Below are 21,646 nucleotides of genomic sequence, written 5' to 3'. Positions count from 1 at the left end.
CGCCCCCGGCTGGCGAAAGGCGGGCCAAAGCGGGAGGAGTGGGCGGGGCGGCGCGCGCGACCCCGCCCTCTTCCCCCGCCCCGCCGCGCCCCCCAGCCGCGGCCGGTCTCTTAACACCTCCGCTTGACGGGCGGTGCCACAGCCCAATGGGAGAGCCAGCTCCCGGCAGCGGCGGCGCCGAGTGGCCGGCCCCGAGGGCGGAGCGTGCTCGAGGGGCGGGGGCAGCGGCGGGCGGGGGGCGGGGGCGGGCCGACGGAGGCGGGGGCGGCGGCCGAACAGGCCGGGGGAGGCGGCGGTGGGCGCGACGTCGGCGGCGGCGGCGGCGGCGGCGGCGGCAGCTGCAAGTTGGGCTGCAGGGGCAGCGCATACACTACAATGGCTGCTGGAAAGAGGCGTAAGGAAACAATTTCCAGGCCCGCCGCGTCCAGCCCGAAATATGAGAAAAAAATTATTAGAAATTCCGCGGGCGGTGTAGAGGCGGCGGACGGGCCGGAGGGAGGATGTTAAAGCCCCGCGGTGAGTTCTCCGGGGGTCCGGGGCGGCGGCGAGGCGTTTAGCGGGAGAAATATCAGGGTTATTTAAATTATGGGACTAGCCGAGGGGGCAGAGGAGCAGCGGCGGCGGCAGGAGGAGGAAAAGTTTGTGCTACTCTCAGCCCCTGCTCAGGACCCCAGAGAGAAAAATAATAATAAAAAATAAAATAAAATAATTACGCGGGGCTACGAGGACTCCCGAAGTCGCTTCTGACAGGGCAGGGGGCGATGCGGCTGGGGACCCGAAGGTGAGGTCGGTGGGAAAAAAAAAAAACCCTTTATTCAGGGTCTGGAAAGTTTGAAAAGTTTTCCTCCTCCTCCTCCTCCTCCTCTCTGGTGCTGTGAATATTGTGACAGCGGCAGCGGCAGCAGCGAGAGCGGAAGACATTAGAGACCCGAAAAATAAGGGAAAAATTAATATAAATTCAGTTTTGAGAGTAAACTCTCCGCATTTTCCACCAAAACATCCCGGGGGAAGGTCCCTTCCCAAAGGGCCTGGCGGAAACCCGCAGTCGGCAATATTTGGGGGGCACTTTGAGTGACTTGGGGTAACTTTGCCCCTTTTTCAAAAGAGGTTTTTCTTTTCTGGAGAAATGAATTTGTTTTTGCCCTTTCCTCAGGTGGGCAAGCCGGGGTCGGGGTGCGGGGTCTGCGGGGAGGTGTGAGCCTGGGGTGTGTGGCTGCGAGGGGGGGTAGGGGGAGGGGGTGCTAAATGAAAGCAGGAGATCGGCACAGAGCAGGGACAGCTTGTTGTCAGTATCATAAACAACCAAAATGGAGGGAGAACTCAGGCATATAACCAAATAAAAATTTTTAAAAAATCGCAAAAAATCCCTAAAAATCCGGGATGCTCCCCCTTTTCTCGCTAAAGGTAAAAGTATGTACCGCCTTTCCCCTGAAGTCCATTTTGACTTTGCAGGGACCAAGGAGTTAATATTTATTTATTTTTTAAAACTTTCGAAGGGCAAAAGCCTTTTATAACTCAACCGACAATGAGAAAACGTGAAAATCCGATGCAAGAGAAGCAGGGGGAGCGAGGGGGGAGGTGGTAGTGCAGAAACTGCTAAACTTATTGGTAATGTGGACTGATCTGAGATAAGATAAACACGATATTTGCTATTTTATCACTCTCTTTTAATGATCTTTGCGGGGTTTTTTTGGGTGGAAAAAAAGTGATGCCATTTTCTTAATAGAGTTAATATGTGTGATTGGAAGAAGAAACCTTTCCGGCTTTAGATTACATTTTCGTCGCATTTATGCTTCAGGTTTTGTTAGTGGCTCCCTCCTTTCTTTAAACTGGGCTCTGCAGAGGAGGGGTAGAGAGGTGATGGTGCTCAGAGAGGCTGGAGTGCAAGGCTGGAGTACCTTTTGGGGAGGGGTGTGGAGTTGCTTGGTTTCCCCCTTCCTGACACGTTTGCTTCACCTGTTCGTCCTTCCTAAAGAATGTTAAGCTGAGGTTTTCTGGTTTTATATATATAAAAGGATGATGTCTCTTGCATCACATTGATGTTAATGGGAAAGTGCTGCTGATGTTGGTTCCACGTGGGATATGGGACAGAGCAGGGCGTTTTAAAGGGATAGCTTCTCTTTTCTTATGGTTTTCATCACTTACACAGAGTCACTGTCTGAGGACCAAAAACAGAGGTGCTGGGAGGGTGTGGTGATGGAAGAGCCTTGCCTTTCTGTTACTCCAGTGCACCCACCCATAGGAGTGATGGAGGGACAGGAGGGATAAACAGCCTCAACCGAAGATGGATATGTGTGTAGTTTGTATCCAAGCTGTTCTTTTGTGTAACAAGCCCTCCCAGGAACTTTTCATGTTACATTGCTTTGCTTTGGAAGCTGATTTTGGAAGGAATTGTGGAAAAATGGAAATAGTTTAAGGTGTGTGGTGTAATGGTATAGCATTATTGAACAGTTATGAATTCTGTGCAGTGAGATCAAAGAGCTGTGTATGCCCATAATGTGATTTTACAGCCATTTTGTAAAAGCTGTAAAATACCTGATATTCAATTTGGCTTAAGGTACATTGAGGACTTCTGGTTGAAAATTACAGAGTGGTGAAGATTCTTTAAAATTGTAAGCAGCAGGCATTTCTTTAGGGGGAAAGCACACACCAACACCATGGAAAAGTTTACATATCCATTCTTAAAGCCCATCCTATACATGGGGTTTAACTTTGCGCCTTTGAAGTGAAAAGATTTTTTAAATCCTGATACCTATGAGTTTTCATCTTCTGAGTTGGATTTATTTGTGTTATTTAACAAAAAATGTTTACTGACCATAAACTACTATCAGCTCTTATGTTTTAGATTTCCACCATATTTTCAAAATTTAAAATATGTAAGTTGTTAGCTGTACTATAATGGGAATTAAGGTTAATCTTCAGTAGAAATTACTTGTGTTCCATTTTCTACAGGTATATGGAGTTTCTGAAATAAATCCCTATTTCCTCCTGTTTTTATGATTTATAGACATGGATTAAAATTAGAGCTGAATATTTAGACTTTTTATATAGAATGTTTTTTCTTGCCATACTATATAAACAGTTATTATTTTTGTAACCCATTGTATGTTAACTTGTGTTTACAACTGAATTCTTCCAACTTTCTGTAACCACCTCCATAACAACATCACATTGGTAATGTGTTTGAGTACATCATCTTGTGGTTTCTGATTTTGGAAGCAGTTACAGCTTTCTAAGAACTCATTAAAAAATTAATCCCATCACCCACAGTTAAATCAGAATTGATTGGAAAAGGATTAAGCTATCAATAGAGAAGGGAAACTCCCCCCTGCCCGGTGATCTTCTGTCCAGAGGTTTCAGAATGCCATTAATACTTACAAAACCTTTTCAGTTTATCTTACGTTTTCATTGTATTTTGGCTCAAGACACTTACATTGACTATAAGTAGTCAGAATTATGCTGTGCCTTTAAAGTAAATGAGACTTAGATCTTGAATAATTGCCACTTTGACAAACCAGATCCTAATATCAATAAATTCAATCTATTAAAAAACTGAAGGAATTCAAGTTATATTAGATCATCGTGTTATTCAGGTTGTGAGACACTTTAAGTTTAATGATTGGTTTATTGTCAATCTAAACAAAAGTGATGGTATTGTGATTTTTTTTTTCTTCCTTTCATACAGGGTGGTGTAAAACTTTCTTCATATTTGTATTTTATGCAGCTAGCTACTTGTCTAATTTAGAAAATGCACTCAGAGTGCACAAATCCAAAATCTGTAATCCCTTAGAGAGTCTTATTTAGATGCGGCACAGCACAATGTTTAATTTAAATTGATTTGAGCTTTTGTGATGCCTTAGAAATATAACTTGTTAAACATCTTTTTCTGAGGCTACTATTACATTATACAAATATACGGAAACAATGTGATGATATTGTGTACTCAAAATCTTTATTTCAGTTGGAATCAGAGAAACCTCAAAGATTGATAGCCTTATTTAAAATTTATATGTCTAATTTTGCTTCTTGAAATTCTATAAAGAATTCAGCTGCTGTGGAAGATTTATAAGTGTGGGCTAATGTTGACACATTCTGTATCTGTATATTATTACCAAAATATTTTAGTAAATAGTAAATAGATATTTACAGCTAAATAAATTAGTGAATTTGCTTTTATCAATGTAGTTTTAAAATTTGAAGGGTACTATTTGTGTTTTAATATCATGCACAGGTGGAGGTTATTCCTTCATTTTTAATGTAATCCTGGTTGTCACTATGTACATTTTGGTTTGGTATTCTTCAAATTTTCCTTTCTAAGGATTAAATTTGTTGTTTCCTAAATTAAATGTAATGCTCCTGTCTTAAGTGAGATTTGAAAAGCCATATAACTAAAACATATATCTATAGCTATCTTCGAAGTTTTGTTTCAGTAATCATTTGCCTCTTGAACTGTGTAGTTAAAATGATAATTTCATCTAAGAATGTTTTAATATTTTTTCTTTAGAATCCTGTTCTTTGGAAAATTAAGATATGTAAAAATTTATCAGTTACACACACCCCCAAGGAAAAAAAGTTTTACTGAAGAAATTTACTTACATTTCTTGGAATACGTATTCTTTTTGGTGTGTTTACAATTGTATAAGAAATAAATATTAATTTTTCTCTTTATATTGATAACATCTTAGATTCTTTAATTATTTGAATAAGGAAAGAGTTTCAGAAGGAAAAAACTGAATTTGTTCAACAAAATCCAAGGTAGTGAATATGATCAAGGTAAAAGGGCTATAAATCATCCCTTGAGCCATTTTTAAATATCTTGAGAACCTGATAAACACCTTTTCTGAAACACTGAATACTTTGAAAGTATATCAGTCACTTCTGAAAAACAAAGGTGGACCTTTAGTTTCTTTAATTTTAGCAGGAATTAATGTAGGCAGCATATTTAACCAATTAGTGTTTAGATAGTCATGGAAAAGTATTTACAGATAAGTAAAATATGAGGGCAGGGTAAATTGGATTGATTAGCTGTGAAGTTAACCTTGTTTTAGAATTCATGCATGGGAATTATTTTGTATTTTACCATAAGAATACTTTGGAGGTAACTAATTTTTGCTTTTTTGTATTTATTTTATTGCCTAAATTTTTCGAAATGCTCAAACCTGAAATCCACTGTTACCACTTTTCATTTATGTTAGGTTAACTTTTATATCCTATTTGCAAATTTCATTGTAAAATATCATTTGAGAAATTAAATTAAGATTTTTAGATTATAACCTTTTATAAAAAGTATTGAGCTATTAACATTTGAAGTTATGAGAAATGTATGTGTATGAAAGCCTAGTAGAAATTATTACAGGGACATAATTTGATTTTTACTTTTAAATTGATTAGCCTGCTGCCCAGGGGTTTGCATTCTACTCAGTGTTTATAGCTGTCCCTGCCTCCTCTTTACAGGGTGGTATTGACAAGGGTATGGTGGTATAGAACTCCCAAGGGCACTTGGGTATTTTTGTTTTCTGATGTTGCATAGGTATTGGTGTTTATTGTTAAGAATTTTGCTCTTTTTTTAATAAATGCTTATCAGAACATTAAAAAAATTGTAAAACAGAAATATCTTATTTTTTTAAAAAGGTGGTGTGATATTGCATTAAAATTGTTAGTATTTAAAAGTCCCTGGATGTCTTGTAAACAGAGTTACTACAGGATCATGGTATTAAAACTAACCACAGTGTGTTTTGGGAATTTGAGATGACTACCTAAAAAAATGTGTGTGCATGTGTAGAATGAATGAACTTATGCAGTTATGTCCTAGGTTAATAGGACAAGAAATTTGCTTCAAATATTTCCTTGCATTTAAAAGTGAAATCTTCATAATCTAAAAACATAGAAAACCTAGCAATGTGCAGATGTTAGGAAGCAAATTTGTTTTTATGATGCCTTTTAAAAATAAGAATTTTAAACAATGAAAGTATATAACAATAAGTATGGACTAAAATGTCCAAATTTCATGGTAAAGAATTTAGTAGATAAGGATTGCAGAGTAAAATAACAGTTGTGGTAAATTAAAAATTTATCTTATGTGAATAAATAATAACCAACTACAAGGCAAAGTTGTAATTTTGCTTTAAAAATTAGAATGATAATTGGAGAGATCTACTAGAGAATATTTTTAATACAAATTGCTGGTTTTGTAATGACCTTTTTAAAATAGATCCCCAAAGCCTGCCTTCCTTATCTTCTTAGATTTCAATTAAACTAAATTAAATTCTAAGAATAATTTGTAATGGTTATTTAGAATTTTTTAAATAAGAAAAATTACTTTCTGCTATTTTTATAAAAGATTTTAAAGATTATTTTAAATGTGTATCTTCATGAAGTGTCCTGAGAATGTTAGAAATTATTGAAAATCACTTTCTTCATTGTTCATCAGAAAGCTTAAAACTTTAAGTTAATGAAATAAATTTTAAAACTTCAGTCTAAGAATAGTTTGCTTCATGGACTTTTTTAGAGCAGTTTAAATAATTTCTTACAGATTTAGTCACATTGAAAAAGGTTTTCACAAGATAATGATAACATTTCACCAACAAAGTTCTTAATTTCTGGAATATTTTTAGGTCTATGCTGCCGATTAAAGAAATTTTTTCTTTCCCATTTAATAATTAGCAATTTCTTTTCTGAAAGAGAATCTAAACTTTTGGTATTATCTTCTGGGATAGAAGTTGCCTTTAGTGTTATAAAATATATTGAGAGTGAAGGGGACATCTTTTCTTAAAAGCTGACAGAATCCTTTACAGATTGTGAAGGATATGCCATTAGAGAGTCTTGAACTCTTCTTTTTTAAGAATGAGAGCCTCATTTTAGCCTTTCAGTCATTAAATATTTGAATTATTATTCCAAACCAGTATTGGAATTACACATATTACATATTATGATTTCCTATCTTTTTGTTTCTGAATATGATAATATTCTCAGAATAAGTGCTACATGTAAAGGGCTGCCATTCTCAGTTTTTTAAAAATATATCTCTTTAACCAATGGTTAGACATTAGAGCCCTTTAACTTTAAAATATATTTTTGGAGACTGTTAAACTAGAAATCAATTGCAAATGAGGAATTTAGCCCCTTTGGGTCAAAGGCAAAATTGTAAAGTGTCATAATCAATTTTATTCCTTTGAAGATACATTAGCAAATATTTATTTAATTCTTCTTGATCATGAGAATTTTAAGAAATTGAGCCTGGAAACTTAAGATAGTTCAAGTGTACGGGTTCAAAATAGCACTGGTTAAATTTTAGTCTCCAGATTTTCTCAGTAACTTGGTTTTTTCTTGGGTTGTCTTAATGCTGGAATTACATAGAGCTCACCTCATTTTTCATTATACCCTAAAACAGTTACAATAAGTAGGTTTTATTTTTTATCAACTTTGGGCAGTAAAGGGAAAATGCTGTTTTATTATATATGAGCACTTTCCTTTTCTCAAGCTATTTTCTGTATTTCCTAAACATAATTTATTTAAGTATTGCATTCCATTGAAGAGAAATTAGCTCCATTATTCTATGTTACACATTTGTAACTTATGGAACAGTTGTCACTTTATATATTTGGATTGTTATGACCTTATAACCTATTATAACCTTAAAAACAAATATTAATATGACCAGCATATCCGATTATAAGCTACACCTCAAACATGAATTTGCTTTCCTTGCACCTTTAAAATTGTTTCTAAATAAATCTGAGAAAATGTTTTTCATGTGTTTTGCTGATTTATTATTGACTGAGGTAATTTAATTGTATAAATTTCAATCTAGATTTTTCTCTTCCAATATTAGTAGCATATTTGAAGATTACTATTCAATTTCATAGGATTTTAGCATTAAAATAGAAATAGATGTATAATGAAAAGGGTTAATTATACCAAGAGTGGTGGAAGCAGCCCTACTAATTATTTGGAAGATTTTTAAACGTTTCAAAGAAGGAAAGTGTCTGTGAAGATCAGGCACACAAAACAGGAGTTAGTGACATTTTATGTTTTTCTTTATCTTGCTTCATAAAACGTGAGCATTCTCAGGGCTACTGTTATGCCAACAAATAACTGATTTAACTATGCTGTATGTAAAGCACATTTATCAGGTCTGGTTTTTAATGTAATTTGCTCAGTTTCTTTTTAAGAAAAAGGTATAAGACGTATTTCTCAGCAATAACTTGGTATATATTATGCTTTGAAAGATGCATTTTGTAAAATATATTGTCCTATTTGCTTACACAAATCAAATGAAAGTAAACTATCAAGTAATATGCTTAATTAGACATAGAATGAAAGCTTTATTTAACTGAATAACTTGATTTACTTGCTGAAATACATATATTTTAATTGTAACAGTTGTTTTTGTATCTGAATCTGTTTTTTATGCCTAGAAGTTTGTAAATAAAGTGAATACATATAAAAGTCTGTAGAAGTTTTTAAGCATCTAGCCTTTAACAATTAATAAAAATATTTTTTTCAAATATATGGTCAAAATTACTTAAAGATCATGATATATTCAATTATTTTCATTATTTTTCAAAGAAAAGTAGTGACAAATAGGTTAGTACTTGGTTGAATGTCTGTTGTATTTCAATTCTTAATTATCAAGCATTTAATACTTAGTGGTATTTCAATTTTTTAAAATACTGTGTACAGATGTTTCTCTTAAAACCCCTTCTTTTTAGAAAGTATAACCTCATGTCTGTACCTCCTATCTCACACAATTGCTATTGAGAGATTGCTGATAGTCAGTTACTTTAAAACTCTACTTCTGTAACTGCCTTTATTTAATGTGTTCTCAATCATGTTTTTCTTAAATTCCTATCTGGGAGCACTTATAATCATAGCCTGGGTTATCTTTTAAAACATATACCAGAGATACAGTTGTTCTGTTTAAACATTACATCTGATGTGGTGCCTGAATTTAATCATCCTCAGTTCACCTTTTATCTGTCAGTGCAGGAAAGGTAGAGAGAGCAGTTTGTTGTGAGAGAAGTGCAATTGATCACATTCAGAGGCTGACTCACAATAGCCTTTCTACAATGCGTGTTACCTCTTCCAGAATTAAAAGGAGTTTCTTAATTAAAACCAAAATACCCGTGCGTCTAAAAAGTTTTGTCCTAGTCAGATTTCAGGCACACTTGTGTGGTTCCATTGGCCCTTCCAAGTGTTCTTGCTGTTTGCATGTGTTTGGTTCTCAGTGCTGCCACCCTGTGTATGGCAGTGCCTCTGCTACGTGCACTAGTTTTCTGTGCTTTTTAAAATCAAGCAATAACATCCAAAACCACTTCTGGAAAATGAACATATGTATTAAAATTAATATAAAAGGCATTGTGGTATACTCTGCTTCTGTGTTTAATGCTGTACCAAATCTAGAATTTTTTTTTGAGTTTCACAGTTCAGAAGTGTAGCCTTTAACTGCTAAATAAGAAATTCAGAAAATTTTAAAGATAAGCAACTTTATCTGTTTCATTCATCATTTCATTGAAATAAAGTAGAATTAGACTAGTATTTTAAATCTAACTTGAAATTGATCAAATAAGAAAGCAAAGGTTCTGCTTTAAAGATGAGATGTTACAAGATTTTTTTATTTAGCCAAGTTTTAGTTGGAAGTTTTTCCTAGTAAAAACAAAACAAAAAATGAGCACGAAAAGAAACTGTTTACGTTTAAAAGAAAAAGAAACTTAACTTGATTGGTTGAATTATTCCCAGAATGATTAGCCAACATGTCTTTTAAATTATAAAACACCCAAAATATTTTTAGTATTATTACTATGCTTCAGCCATAAAATACTTTGGCTACCTATCAGTCTTTGCTTTTACCTATATTATCTCATTTATTTTTCATAGCAATCTCATGAGATAGGAAATGCAGGGATAATGTGTATGCAAGAAGCAATAATGATTTTAGAAATCGGAATTCTGTTATTTTTTATAAGTAAATCTTTAGAATGGACAGACCTATGGCAGCTAATTATTATATGTTAATTGGGTAGCATAAACCTAAAGTATATCCATATTGAAGTTAATATATTTAAGAAAAAATACATTCTTACAAAAATGAAAATTTCAGGCATAGAGTTGACAGAGTAATTCAAGTTAGAAAATGCTAAATGTCAACTTATCTTTAAGCTGTACATAAGGAGTTGGGGAAATTTATCAACTCACTAAACTAAAAGAGATTTTTCTAAAAATATAAGCATAAACTTTGTCTTATAATAAGGATCTTAAATAGGTAGTTTTATTAATTTTTGCCTTAAATTTGTTGCAAAGCTGTTTGATAATGAATAAACATTTTTTCCCAAATTTTTGAAGGGTCTAAGTTCAATAAACAATGTAATTCTACATGATGACAATTAAAAATATTGCTTAGCTTGGTTAGTTTTAGATGTTGGGCCTCCAAGCTAGAAATACAACTGGTGATCTTTCCACCGTGAGAGTTAAAAGAATTTAACACAGTATATGGTATTGTCCCAATTACTCTAAAATTCCAAGTTTAACCTCTCCGTTTTGTTAGTCATGTAATTATCTCCATGGGTTTGGGGGAGCTGGGGATTTCTTTCTTTCTTCCTTTGCGTCTCCCCTACAATAAACACATAAATACTCCTTAAATTTGTTATAAAATGAAAACATGATTAACATGGGAAATGTGGCTAAATGTTGAATCCAGAAAGAAAGAAAAAAAATTAAAACTTCTCTGCTTTTAATGCCTTTGGGTGATGAGATGATGTATAAGGAGATCTCAGAGCATTATATTTTAAAATGCTAAATGAATGATGCAGACAGTAAAACTATAGGTGCTCAAGAGAGGGAGAGGTGGATGTTGAAATGGGCTTTGAAAGAAATGTGAGTTAGGAATGGGCAGAAAGAAGCAGCACTGTTGAGGTGAGAGGATTGGTTTCAGCAGAGGTTAGGAGACAGAGAAGACCAGTCTGACTGGAGAGGATGGATGGTTTGTAAGGGGACAGTTCAGGAGCAGCTGGAAAGGTGTGTCGAGATCCGATTGTGAAAAACCTTTATTACCAGCCTGAGGAATGTGCAGTATGTGCTGCGGAAGGCGTTGTAGCTTTCTGAGCAGGGGAGGATGAATTAGGAAAGTTAAGTTGATCCAGAGTCCAGAATAAACTGACCCCATGTGGATGTAAGACTAGAGTCAAAGAAACATGAACATATCCCACATTGGAAGAGGGGCCCACTGCACACAGTGGTCTCGGGTCTTTACCTCGAGGTTTATTCTGCTAGCAATTCAGACTTCATCAATTTTGTGAATGGCTCTACCATTTTTTTGGGCCCCTAGTCATGGAACCCTTTTCTATATTCAGTTGGAACTTCCTTCGTAGGTTTGATACTTGTGTTATAGAGACATTAACAAAGTGGACACATAGAAGAAGTTAATACCACCCAGGGGGATTAGACTCTCAGAGGAGGTGGCTGTAGAGTCTAATGGCGGGGAAGGCCAGGGGACCCAGGGAAGGATGCTTGGGCCCAGCATGTGCAGCATGCACCCCATTCTCCTATAATTGAGTATCAGGGTGTCAGGGGAAAGCAGAATGATGGTGGAGAAAGCTAGAAAGGGAGACTGGGGCCAGGTGGCATCAGGTCCTGAAGGCCACACAGAAGGGGTTTTATTCTGTTGAAAGGACACCCATTGAAGTTTACAGCTGGATCTTCCATGATGTAAACCCACTCTTTTACCTGAGTCCCCTTTCTCTGTCCTTTTGCTCATTCCTCTCACCAGCGATTCTCAGCATCTAATATTCTCCTGTAACCCTCTCACCAGCTGTCTAGCTTAGCTTCCAGAGACGGCTGGAGCTGTCAGTGCCCTCTCTACCTCTGGATTCCTCTGTAATGGTGCCCAGCCCTCCTGTGAGGGAGGATGGGGGTGTGGGGGAGGTACTGCCTAGTGCCAGGAAGGGTTGGTCTAGTTGGGGAGGCTGGGCCCCAGGGCTGTTTGCTGGGGATGCTGGAGCCAGCTGGCTACTCCAGCCCCTTGTAGGTCCTTGTATTGTCACTCACCCCTCCCATCTTGGAATTTCCCATCTCTTCCTCTCCACTTGCAAAACATGCTCAGATCTTCCCAAATCAAAAAAATAAAATACACCTTTGGCTTCATCATCCCCATTCCCTAAGTACCTTTCTCCTCGGTGCTAGACTTTCTGGAAGAGTGGTCCATGTGCTGTCTGTTTCTTTCATCTCCCCTTACTCTTTAGCCATCCTGCCCCTTCATTTTGAGTCTGCATGTGAAAGGAACATCCATCAGCAGCCTCCCTGGTACCAACCCTTGTGGCATCATTTTGCTTTTATCCTCACTCAGCCTTTCTGCGGGATTCCACGTGTTTTGCAAACTCCTGCATCCCTGACTGGCTTTGCGGTTCCTTCTCTGGCACCTCCTTTGCACTTTGTTTGGATGGCACCCATTTTTCCACCTTTCCCCCACCCAGCAGCATTTTGGCATTCCCCAGGGTTCACAGGGTTCCCCAGTCCACTTCTCTCAGAGTACATTTTTCCTGAGCACCGGTTCCCACTCCTGCAGTACCTTTAGCTTACAGCTTCATGCTAATGAAGCCTCGGTCTCTGCCTCCCTCTAGAGCCTCCATGTCTCTTTTCTGTTTACACTAACATCTCCACATCTATGTACAGGACACCTTTCCTTTTATATCTTTTTCGTTCCGCAAATTTTACAAAGTACCTGCCACACAAGTCAAGTACCATGCTGGGTACTAAGCCAGACCCCACCATTGTTGAGCAGAGGACACAGTAGTAAGCAGAGTTCCCTCGGGGCGCAGCAGGTGGCATGGAGGAAGTAAGAAGGAGTTCAGCGGTTAGGAATCCTGGGGGCCAGGGGAAGAGGGACCCTAAGAGACAGTGACCAGGGGAGACCTCTTAATAAAAGGGCCTTTGTATAGAGGCCTGAATGATGAGAAGGGGCAGGCCAGGATTGACCTGGAGGGACACTCCAGATAGAGGCCCTGAGGTCATATTGGAGGAGCCCTACATGTTGGAGGTAGAGGGAGTGAGATAGGGACCAGCAGAAAGCCACCTTTCTGGACTGTCTTGTAGCCTCTGTGGGCACCTCTGGCCCAGAGGGCAGTAGTACTCCGGAGCAGGGAAGGGGTTGTCCTTTGCAGGGTGGTGATCATATCCAGCCTCATCCTCGTATGTGCTGCCCTTTGCATGTGGCTGTGGGACCCTGGGTGCCCCCATCACCTCCTTCCTCCCCTGCCCCTTTGAGAGCCATGTTGCTGGAGCACCCACAGCCTGCCTGCATCAGCTGTGGTGACCCCTCTGTGCCCGCACAACCATGTCCTTCTCACTGGCCCTGGAGCACTGCTCTATACCATGCGTGTGTAGGCAGCTTCCTCTTAGGGCTAAGCCCTGGAGGGCAAGGACCGCATGCTGTCCTCCTCCCTGCTTTCTCTCTCTCAGAATCGGCGCATGGTAAATTCTGGGAGAGGAGTGATCTGTTTTCAGGGGCAGTCCAGAGGTTTGATTGTGGTGACAGGAGGCTAGAGGAAGCTCTGAGCAGCAGTTAGAGGCTGTGTGATATGGGTCATCCATTCCAGAGGGTGTCTGGGACAACATTCAGCCCCATAGAAGGCAGTAAGAAGAGGCCTGGGAGCACTTCTTTGGAGACACCCAGCCCCTTGTTAACTGTGAAGTGTGGAACAGCAAGGTTGGGAGATAGGGGGTGGCTCAGCTTGTCTCTGCTGCTCCCTACCCTCCCTGTTCCCTGCTCCCTCCATGGCTGAGCCCTGCCCAACAAGTACAGACAGACCCCCTGAACGCCACCAGGCCATCCCTCACCACAGCAAGCCTTGTTACTGTGAGGGCTACAGAGACAACTACAAATCCCCAAAGAAAGACAGACACAGACACACAGACACATGAGGGGAGAGGATGCACACCCCCCACAATACCCAGAGCAGAGGAGACCCAAAATCCCAGAGAGAGAGAGAGACACACACATGGACCTAACCACAGTGGGCGTGGGAGGCTGTATCTGTCTGTGCAGGTATGTGTAAATTATGTTTATATTTATATTTCAGGAGAGAGCCAGTGGGAGAAAGGCAAGCACAGAGAAAGAAGAGAGAAACACACCCAGAGAGGAGAAAGAGATGCACCAGCAACTCTGACTCTGTCTTTCCCCTGCTTAAGGAGAGACCCCAAAGCGGGGAAAGACACGGCACATGCCCCAGTACAGGCTGGGAAGAGACACTGAGGATACCCGGATTGGGGAGAGAGTGACACATCCAGAAGGTGGAGATGGGAAAGACAGATTCCAGGGAGGGCGGGAGAAAGAGTTAGACACTCACGGCAGGATGTGAGCAGCGACATACTCACTCCTGCAGCGGGAGCCGACACACAGCCCTAGACATGATGGCAGGACACCAGTCCCACCAGGATGCGGGGAGAGAGGCACACAGAAGCATGCAGAGGTGGGAGAGAGACACAGACACCTGCTCTGCAGCAGAGAGAGAGAAAGACCCCAGAGAAGGAGAGAGACACACACCCTCGGAGTCAGGGGGAGAGACAAACACACGCCAGGGTGGGAGGGCCCCAGAGATCCATAAACATACACAGCCCTGGAGGGGAGGGAGGAGCACACACACACTAGGGAGGGAGGGGGTGCCTGCACCGCACGTGGTAACGCAAGACCACAGACTGAGCAACTCCAAAGGGACGTGGCACATGTGTACACACACGCACACCCCCATGCGTCTGGATGGGATGAGGGGAGAAAGAGACACACGCATAAAGGAGGACGCACATGTGTGTATGCATGCCAGGAGGGGAAAGAGAGGCAGACAAGCAGGAGGGAGGCCCACACCCTTGCAGAGGAGTTGAGGCAGGCCAGGTGAATGATAGCGCAGCAAAGGCAGTGAGAGGAGGCACACGGGGTCAAGAGATGTGCATATGCTACACGTTTATGCCCGTGGTACTTGCACCATCCCCGAGACTCAGGGTGAGAAATGCTCCTGGTGCTGCCCAGTTCCAACAGTGACATGTCCTCATGCCCTGTTCATTTTGCCCATAGAGCCAGGTGTGTGACTGGCACTCAGCACTTGGCCCCTGTAAGTACCTGAATGCTGTCTATCTTGCTCAGGTCACCCATATCCAGACAGAAGGTCACACCAACTTCCTTTATCCTAATTAAAATGCCGGAAGTATGCAGTGGAGGCATCACACACTCGTATAGCTGGTTCTCCCCTCTGAGCATGATGTATGTACATGTGACTCACAGCTATCTTGAGAGTACAACAGTAGAGTGAAGAACCCCTTGGTTAAACCAACACAGTAAATACTGGTGCATCACCAGGTTCAACAGCGCCTCCCTGGCCAGGCCTGTTTCTTTCATCCCTAGCCATGCCTGTCCCCATTCCCTCAGGCTTATTTTCCTGCGGGTGTGAAGTTACTTCATATTTATGATCATGTGCCTTTGGCTCCCAGCTCCTTCTACTTGGGATTCTCTTTTTTTTTTTTTTTTGAGATGGAATTTCACTCTTGTTGCCCAGGCTGGAGTGCAATTGGCTCACCACAACCTTCACCTCCTGGGTTCAAGCAATTCTCTTGTATCAGCCTCCTGAGTAGCTGGGACTACAGGCATCCACCACTAGGCCTGGCTAATTTTGTATTTTTTACTAGAGACGTGTTTTATCCATGTTGGCCAGGCTGGTCTTGAACTCCCAACTTCAGGTGATCCACCTGCCTCAGCCTCCCAAAGTGCTGGGATTACAGGCGTGAGCCACCGTACCCAGCTGGGATTCCCTTTTTTCCTGCTCCCCAGACAGCACTTTTCCGGCCAACTCTGTGATTCCATGGTGTTTCTGTGCTCCCCAAAGCCCCCTGTGGTGCCCATGTTAGAGCAGTGAGCACACACGCAGCTGCCTTGTCTTACAGTTAGGTGTGTCCTGCCACACCCATGGGACTGGGTCCATCATCTTGATATCACCTCTCACCTGCACACAGCAAGCACTTGGGAGGTTTTGTGAGACAGGTGCCCCAAGCTGTAACAGCTCAAAGGAAAGATTCGTGTTGCCCATCTTGGGTCCCGTCTTCTCATCAGCCCAGGGCTCCCTGGTCACTGGCTCCCTCCCTGCTTGCACTGTCTGCTATTGTCCCACGAGAAGCCAGGCCCCTTGAGCTTCAGGATCTCCTGCTTCCTTGGAGTTGGGCTGAGGTGGCCTCAAGGAAGGGAACCTGCTCAGTGCTGTCTCCAGCTGCTGGCTGTGAACTTCACGCCTCCTTATGCCTGTCTCACCACCTCCAGCCTTCACCAGGCCTGAACGCTGGCTCTCTGGGTCACGGCTCCACCACTGCCCTACCCCAGCCTCTCTGACACTTGTCCCCTGCATGTTCTCCCCTGCTGGGCCAAGGAGGCTGGTTAGCTTCCGTGAAGACTGCAGGTGGTGGGCCAGCTGGCTGTGTAACTGACCCTGTGTGCTGGGAAGTGACTCTTTTGTCTGAAATAATAGTGCTGTCTAACTGAAGTGCTTGCCCTGTGCTGACTATATGTCACCTACACATGTTGATGCCTTTTATCCTGGTAGTAGCTCCCTAACATGGGTATTGTCCTGATTCCCAGTTCACAGAGGAAGAAAATGAGCAGAGAGAATTTAAGTCACCGAGTATTAAATGAAATAATGCATGAAAAAAATTCTCAGCATAACACCTGGTTCATTCAAGGTCAAATGCATTCTGTTTGTTCTGAACAAGCCTGTTCATTCTATTTCATGAAATTTTAGCTAATAGTGATGATAATAGTCTCTGATAGAACTAGAAATCTCTGAGGCCGGGTGTGGTGGCTCACACCTGTAATCTCCGCACTTTGGGAGCCCGAGGCAGGTGGATCATCTGAGGTCAAGCATTCGAGACCAGCCTGACCAACATGGAGAAACCCCATCTCTACTAAAAAAATACAAAATTAGCTGGCTGTGGCAGCACGTGCCTGTAATCCCAGCTACTTGGGAGGCTGAGGCACGAGAATCGCTTGAACCCAGGAAGCGGAGGTTATGTTGAGCTGAGATTGTGCCATTATACTCCAGCCTGGCCAACAAGGCTCAGGCTCCAAAAAAAAAGAAAAAAAAAACTAGAAATTTCTCAGTCGTTAGATAACTTTACCCCCTAAGTTCACTGAGAAAATTGAATCTATCAGATGCGCACCTTTGGCAGCCTCTTCTCTCACCACCCACCTTATTTGCATTCTAACCCTCCTTTTCCTGGCTACAGAGAAGCTCTGTTCTTCTGCCCGAGGCTCATCCACTGTATCCCTGTCCCATTGACTGACTAAGGGATCATGTTTAGTCCCACTGACTCTTTCCCTTCCTCCAATGGAGGTGTTCAAGATCCTCCAGACCAGAACTGTTCAGAGTCTTTACTTGTCTCTGCCATCTCCATTCTCTTTCTCCTACAGGCTTTCACATCTTTCTCAAAGCACACCCAGCAGACTCCTGCCTCACCACTCCCCCGAAGCAACCTTGGCAAAGGTTTCATGATGGCCCCCTGCTGCGCGCACGTGCACACACACAAACTCACTCTCTCTCTCTCTCTCTCTCTCTCTCTCTCTCTCTCTCTCTCTCTCTCTCTCTCTCTCTCTCTCTCTCTCTCCCCCTCAGTACCCAGTCTGGCAGATGCTTTCCTGGTTGCTCCACCTGCCTGCTCCATGACCCAAGTCTCTCCTACTGTAGTGCACCCACTGCTTCCATGAGCTACCATTTTCTACCACCTTGGCCTGATAAACCTCCTTGATCTTGCTATGCTTATTTATTCTCCACCTTTATTAGTTTAAAAATACCTAGTCATCATATGCTGAATAGTTGCTTGCTAGCCTAATAGCAAAATTTCTTTTTCTTTTCTTTTTTTTTTTTTTTGAGACAGAGTTGTGCTCTGTCACCCACACTGGAGTACAGTGGCACGATCTCAGCTCACTGCAACCTTCACTTCTTGGGTTCAAGTGATTCTCCTGCCTCAGCCTCCCAGGTAGCTGGGACTACAGGCGTGCGCCACCAAACCCAGCACATTTTTTTGTATGTTTTAGTAGAGATGAGCTTTTGCTATGTTGGCCAGGCTGGTCTCAAACTGCTAGCCTAAAGTGATCCAACAGCCTTAGCTTCTCAAAGTGCTGGGATTACAGAATATTTATTTCTAAAAAACAGTTTACTAGTGAAAACATTTTCTACTGTGTTACATGTACATCTGTCTCGAATGCCTAGAAATAACTGTTTAGCCTCAGTAGAGGAGAATATCAGTCGATTGGTCTATGGCCTTTGTAGCAGGGTCAAGGGTGCAGAAATGATCCTGTGCATTCCTTAGTATGCAGAAGATGTGAACATCATAAACTGCGTAAATCATTTCTGACTTTTCTGACTTGTCAATGTCAACCAGCTATTATGCACTCAGAGCCTGCAGTACACGTACATAGAGATTCACTGCATAGGGTGAAGTGTCGTGCTGCCTTTAGAGAATTTGTTTTTACACTTTGTATGATAGAATATCTTAAAGATATACAGAAGTACAAAGAACAATAGAATGAATCCTCATACCCACCACCAGTTTCAAGTCACCACACCTCAGCCCCAGTCTTGATTCCTCCGTTCCCTGCCCACACCTATTGCCTCCCTAGACTCTTTTGATACAGTTATTTTATATCATTTGTACATTTCTTGTTGTTTCCAAAAAGTATAGACTCTTTTTAAAGGTATAATCACAATACAATTTTCACACTCCAAAAGAACAAGTAATTCCTTAATATCACTCACTATCTAGTGAGTGTTCAAATCTGCCTAGTTATCTCGTAATTGTTTTTAAAGATTTCCATGATCCGAATCCAGTAAGGTCCATACCTACTGTTAGTTAACATGTCTCTTAAGTCTTTTTTGATCCACAGTTATTCATTTTTTTTCTTCCTTAAAAGTTATTTGTTGAAGAAAATGGTCGTTTTGTTTTGTCTTTTGATTTTGTATCTGTCTGTCCTGTAGCGTTTCCCCCAAGTCTGAGTTCTGCAGATTGCATCCCTGTTGTATCCTTTACATGCTCTGTAAGGTTCAGGTTTCGCTTTTTGCCTCCAGACACGTTATAGTCTCTTAAAATGGATAGTTGGAAAGATCGAATGTGGAAGAAATACATGTTGAATGAAGTACTGTCAGCAATCAGCATAACATTGCTACCAATATAGTAAATACAGCTGTTTACCATACCTATAGTATTATATTGTAGAATTAGTGTTCCCATCATTTAAAAAGATGCATTGAATACTCACAGATAATTCCTTCTGGAATGTTCTTCTTCAAAACTATGTAAAACTTTAAAAAATTGAATTGGGATCTTCTTTGTTTTATATCTTTTAAAAAACCTAAACAGTATAAAGATTGTTTCCCATGTACTTATATGTTACTTCAGTGTATTCCTCAAAAGCTAGACCACTTGAGAATGAATGACCACAGTTTATTTAGCCTTCCCCAGTTGTTGGTGAGTAGGTAGTTTCCAGTCCAGTCTTTAAATAATGCAGTAATGAATGGCCTCGGGCATGAATCTTTATGGGTGTCTCAGGTTATTTCTTAACTGCTTAGGTGTAAAATGAGTGGGCAAAAAGATAAGTGCCCACGTTTCTTTGGCTTGGCAATTGCATGGTGGGTTTGACCTCCAGGGAAGACGTCCAGTCGCTGTCACTGGTGGTACACAGGAGTCCCATTTCCTTCACCTTCCCCACCATGGGCCACAAAATGGAGAGCAACTTTGTCTCTCTCCACTTGTTGATTTCTTTTGTCTTAGTTTGTCTTTTGTGTTTTTCCTTCTGATCAGTTGTGTTTTTCCTTCTTAGCAGTCATCCACCTGCTGTCATTGCATTTCCCTGCCACCTGGGGTTGATCATCTTCCCCATTCCAAAAATCCCAGGTACCCCAACTTGTTATGGTTTTGCCTAAAAGACTGGCCCTGAATGAGGGTAAACAGAACCCACTCAAGTGCTTGATATGTGTGGATTTGTAGCATCTACTTTGACTGTTTAGAACCTGCGTTCTATTTGTTTTTCCTGTGTTTTAGATCATTGACGTTGCCAGATAAATGAAAGATCGCCCATGTTAATACCTGGGTTCTGTTAAGGTGGGGAGAAAAACACGCCTGCCAAACTCTGAACTAATTGGAATTAGTAAAGCAGATAAATTAAGGGAGTAGTTATTCACATTATCAAATGATTTGCCTTTTTTTAAAAAAAGGATTCAAATTGGCACCTCTTTTGGTACCTTTAGTTATTACCTATCTGAGCAATGTCAATTGAGAATCTAAAGTATTAGGACATTCAACAGTCATCAAGTTGCTCTGAAATTACAGTGCATACTAAAAATACCTCACATTTGCATAATGCCTATACAGTCGGGTCATTGTCTGGAACACCCCACCCCTGTGAATTTGAACCCTAAAATGGCCCTTGCTGACCACAGGCTCGCGTCTTCTGCCTCTGTTTCCTTCCTTGCTCCTGCTGACTTTGTCTCTGCTGCTACAGTTTATGCTCCTGGGCCTCCTTCTCTCTCACTCAGGCCTTAGGTGCTCCCTGCTGCCACTGCTGCTAGCTCCTGCTAGTGCTCTAGAATGTTCCACTTCTCCACTGCTCTCTTTCTCACCTGCCTTCTCCCAGCCCTGGGAGAGTCCTCTCCTCTTGCCTTTCCAGATGACCGAGGACAGTAACATTACTGTGTGATCTGGAAGCAGTGCGTGTAAAGCAGGCCTGCAGTGACGGCGTGAGTCCAGGACCTGTGGTGTTTTGCCTCTCCTCGGTCGCTCCCCAGCCCTGTCATGGGAACATCCCCCCATTCCCTTTATATTCCGTGGTGCCAGGCTCCCACATTCCTCCAGCATGTCAACCCGCATTTCCCATACTGTTTCCTCTGCTGGAATGTTCTTACCCCTTTAGTCCACTGGACCAACACCTACTTCATCCCTGAAACCTGTGCGTATGTCACCTACTCTCTGAAGCAAAGTTAATTACCATCTGTGTCCTCCTCCTGTGCCTTGGTGCTCTTTGGTTTAGCATCTGCACACGCCTGTCCTCCTCTATCTCTTCTTGTGCCCTGTATTCCATCCCCTCTAATTCCATCCTTTCTCTGCCTTTCCCTCTTCACCTGATCCCTCCTGTCAGCATTTAAACATCACAAATCTCTGCCATCTTTTAAGAAATAAAACAGTGACAGCTCACTCTCTTCTCTCCCTTCCCCGTCAGCTGATAGCATTTCTCCAAGGAGGGATGTGGACTTAGTGCCCCAGGTTCCTCATGCAGCACTCCTTCCTCCACCCCAGGCTTTCATTCTGGTTCCCCCAAAGTATAATAGTGCTTTTCAAGACTGCCAAAAACCTGCATGTAGGAGAAAGTAGGGTTTAGTCCTTATCTTGGCACTGCCTCCTTGAAACATTCTCTTCCCTTGGCTTCTGTGACCCGAGAGCCTCCCGGCTTTTCCAGCTACTCAGTGCCATACCTTCGACCTGTTTACTGCTCTCTCCACTCTGTCCATTCTCCAGGTGGTCACCCCTTTCCCCTCTCCACACCTTGTGGTGTCATGGTCTCTGCTGTATGCCATCTTCCCCCTAGTCCTTACCCTGCCCTTCAAAACCTTTGCTGGTGTGCCATGCT

At 41.6% G+C, this 21,646-nt stretch overlaps 1 protein-coding gene across 8 annotated transcripts in view; it reads left to right on the top strand.

Annotated features, from left to right (window-relative positions):
• The first annotated feature begins 291 nt into the window (after positions 1 to 291).
• Positions 292 to 21,646, top strand: part of PLAG1 (PLAG1 zinc finger) — a 50,362-nt gene continuing 29,007 nt past the window's right edge. For all 8 annotated transcript variants that reach the window (XM_078353558.1, XM_002758917.6, XM_035276516.3 and 5 more), the window contains exon 1: positions 292 to 516. The gene's annotated coding sequence lies outside the window, so the exon portion shown is untranslated. The remainder of the gene's footprint in view (positions 517 to 21,646) is intronic.

The sequence above is a fragment of the Callithrix jacchus genome, chromosome 16, assembly GCF_049354715.1.
Source record: "Callithrix jacchus isolate 240 chromosome 16, calJac240_pri, whole genome shotgun sequence".
NCBI lineage: Eukaryota > Metazoa > Chordata > Mammalia > Primates > Cebidae > Callithrix > Callithrix jacchus.
Note: the sequence above shows the minus strand (reverse complement) of the source record. Positions and strands in the feature narration are given on the sequence as shown.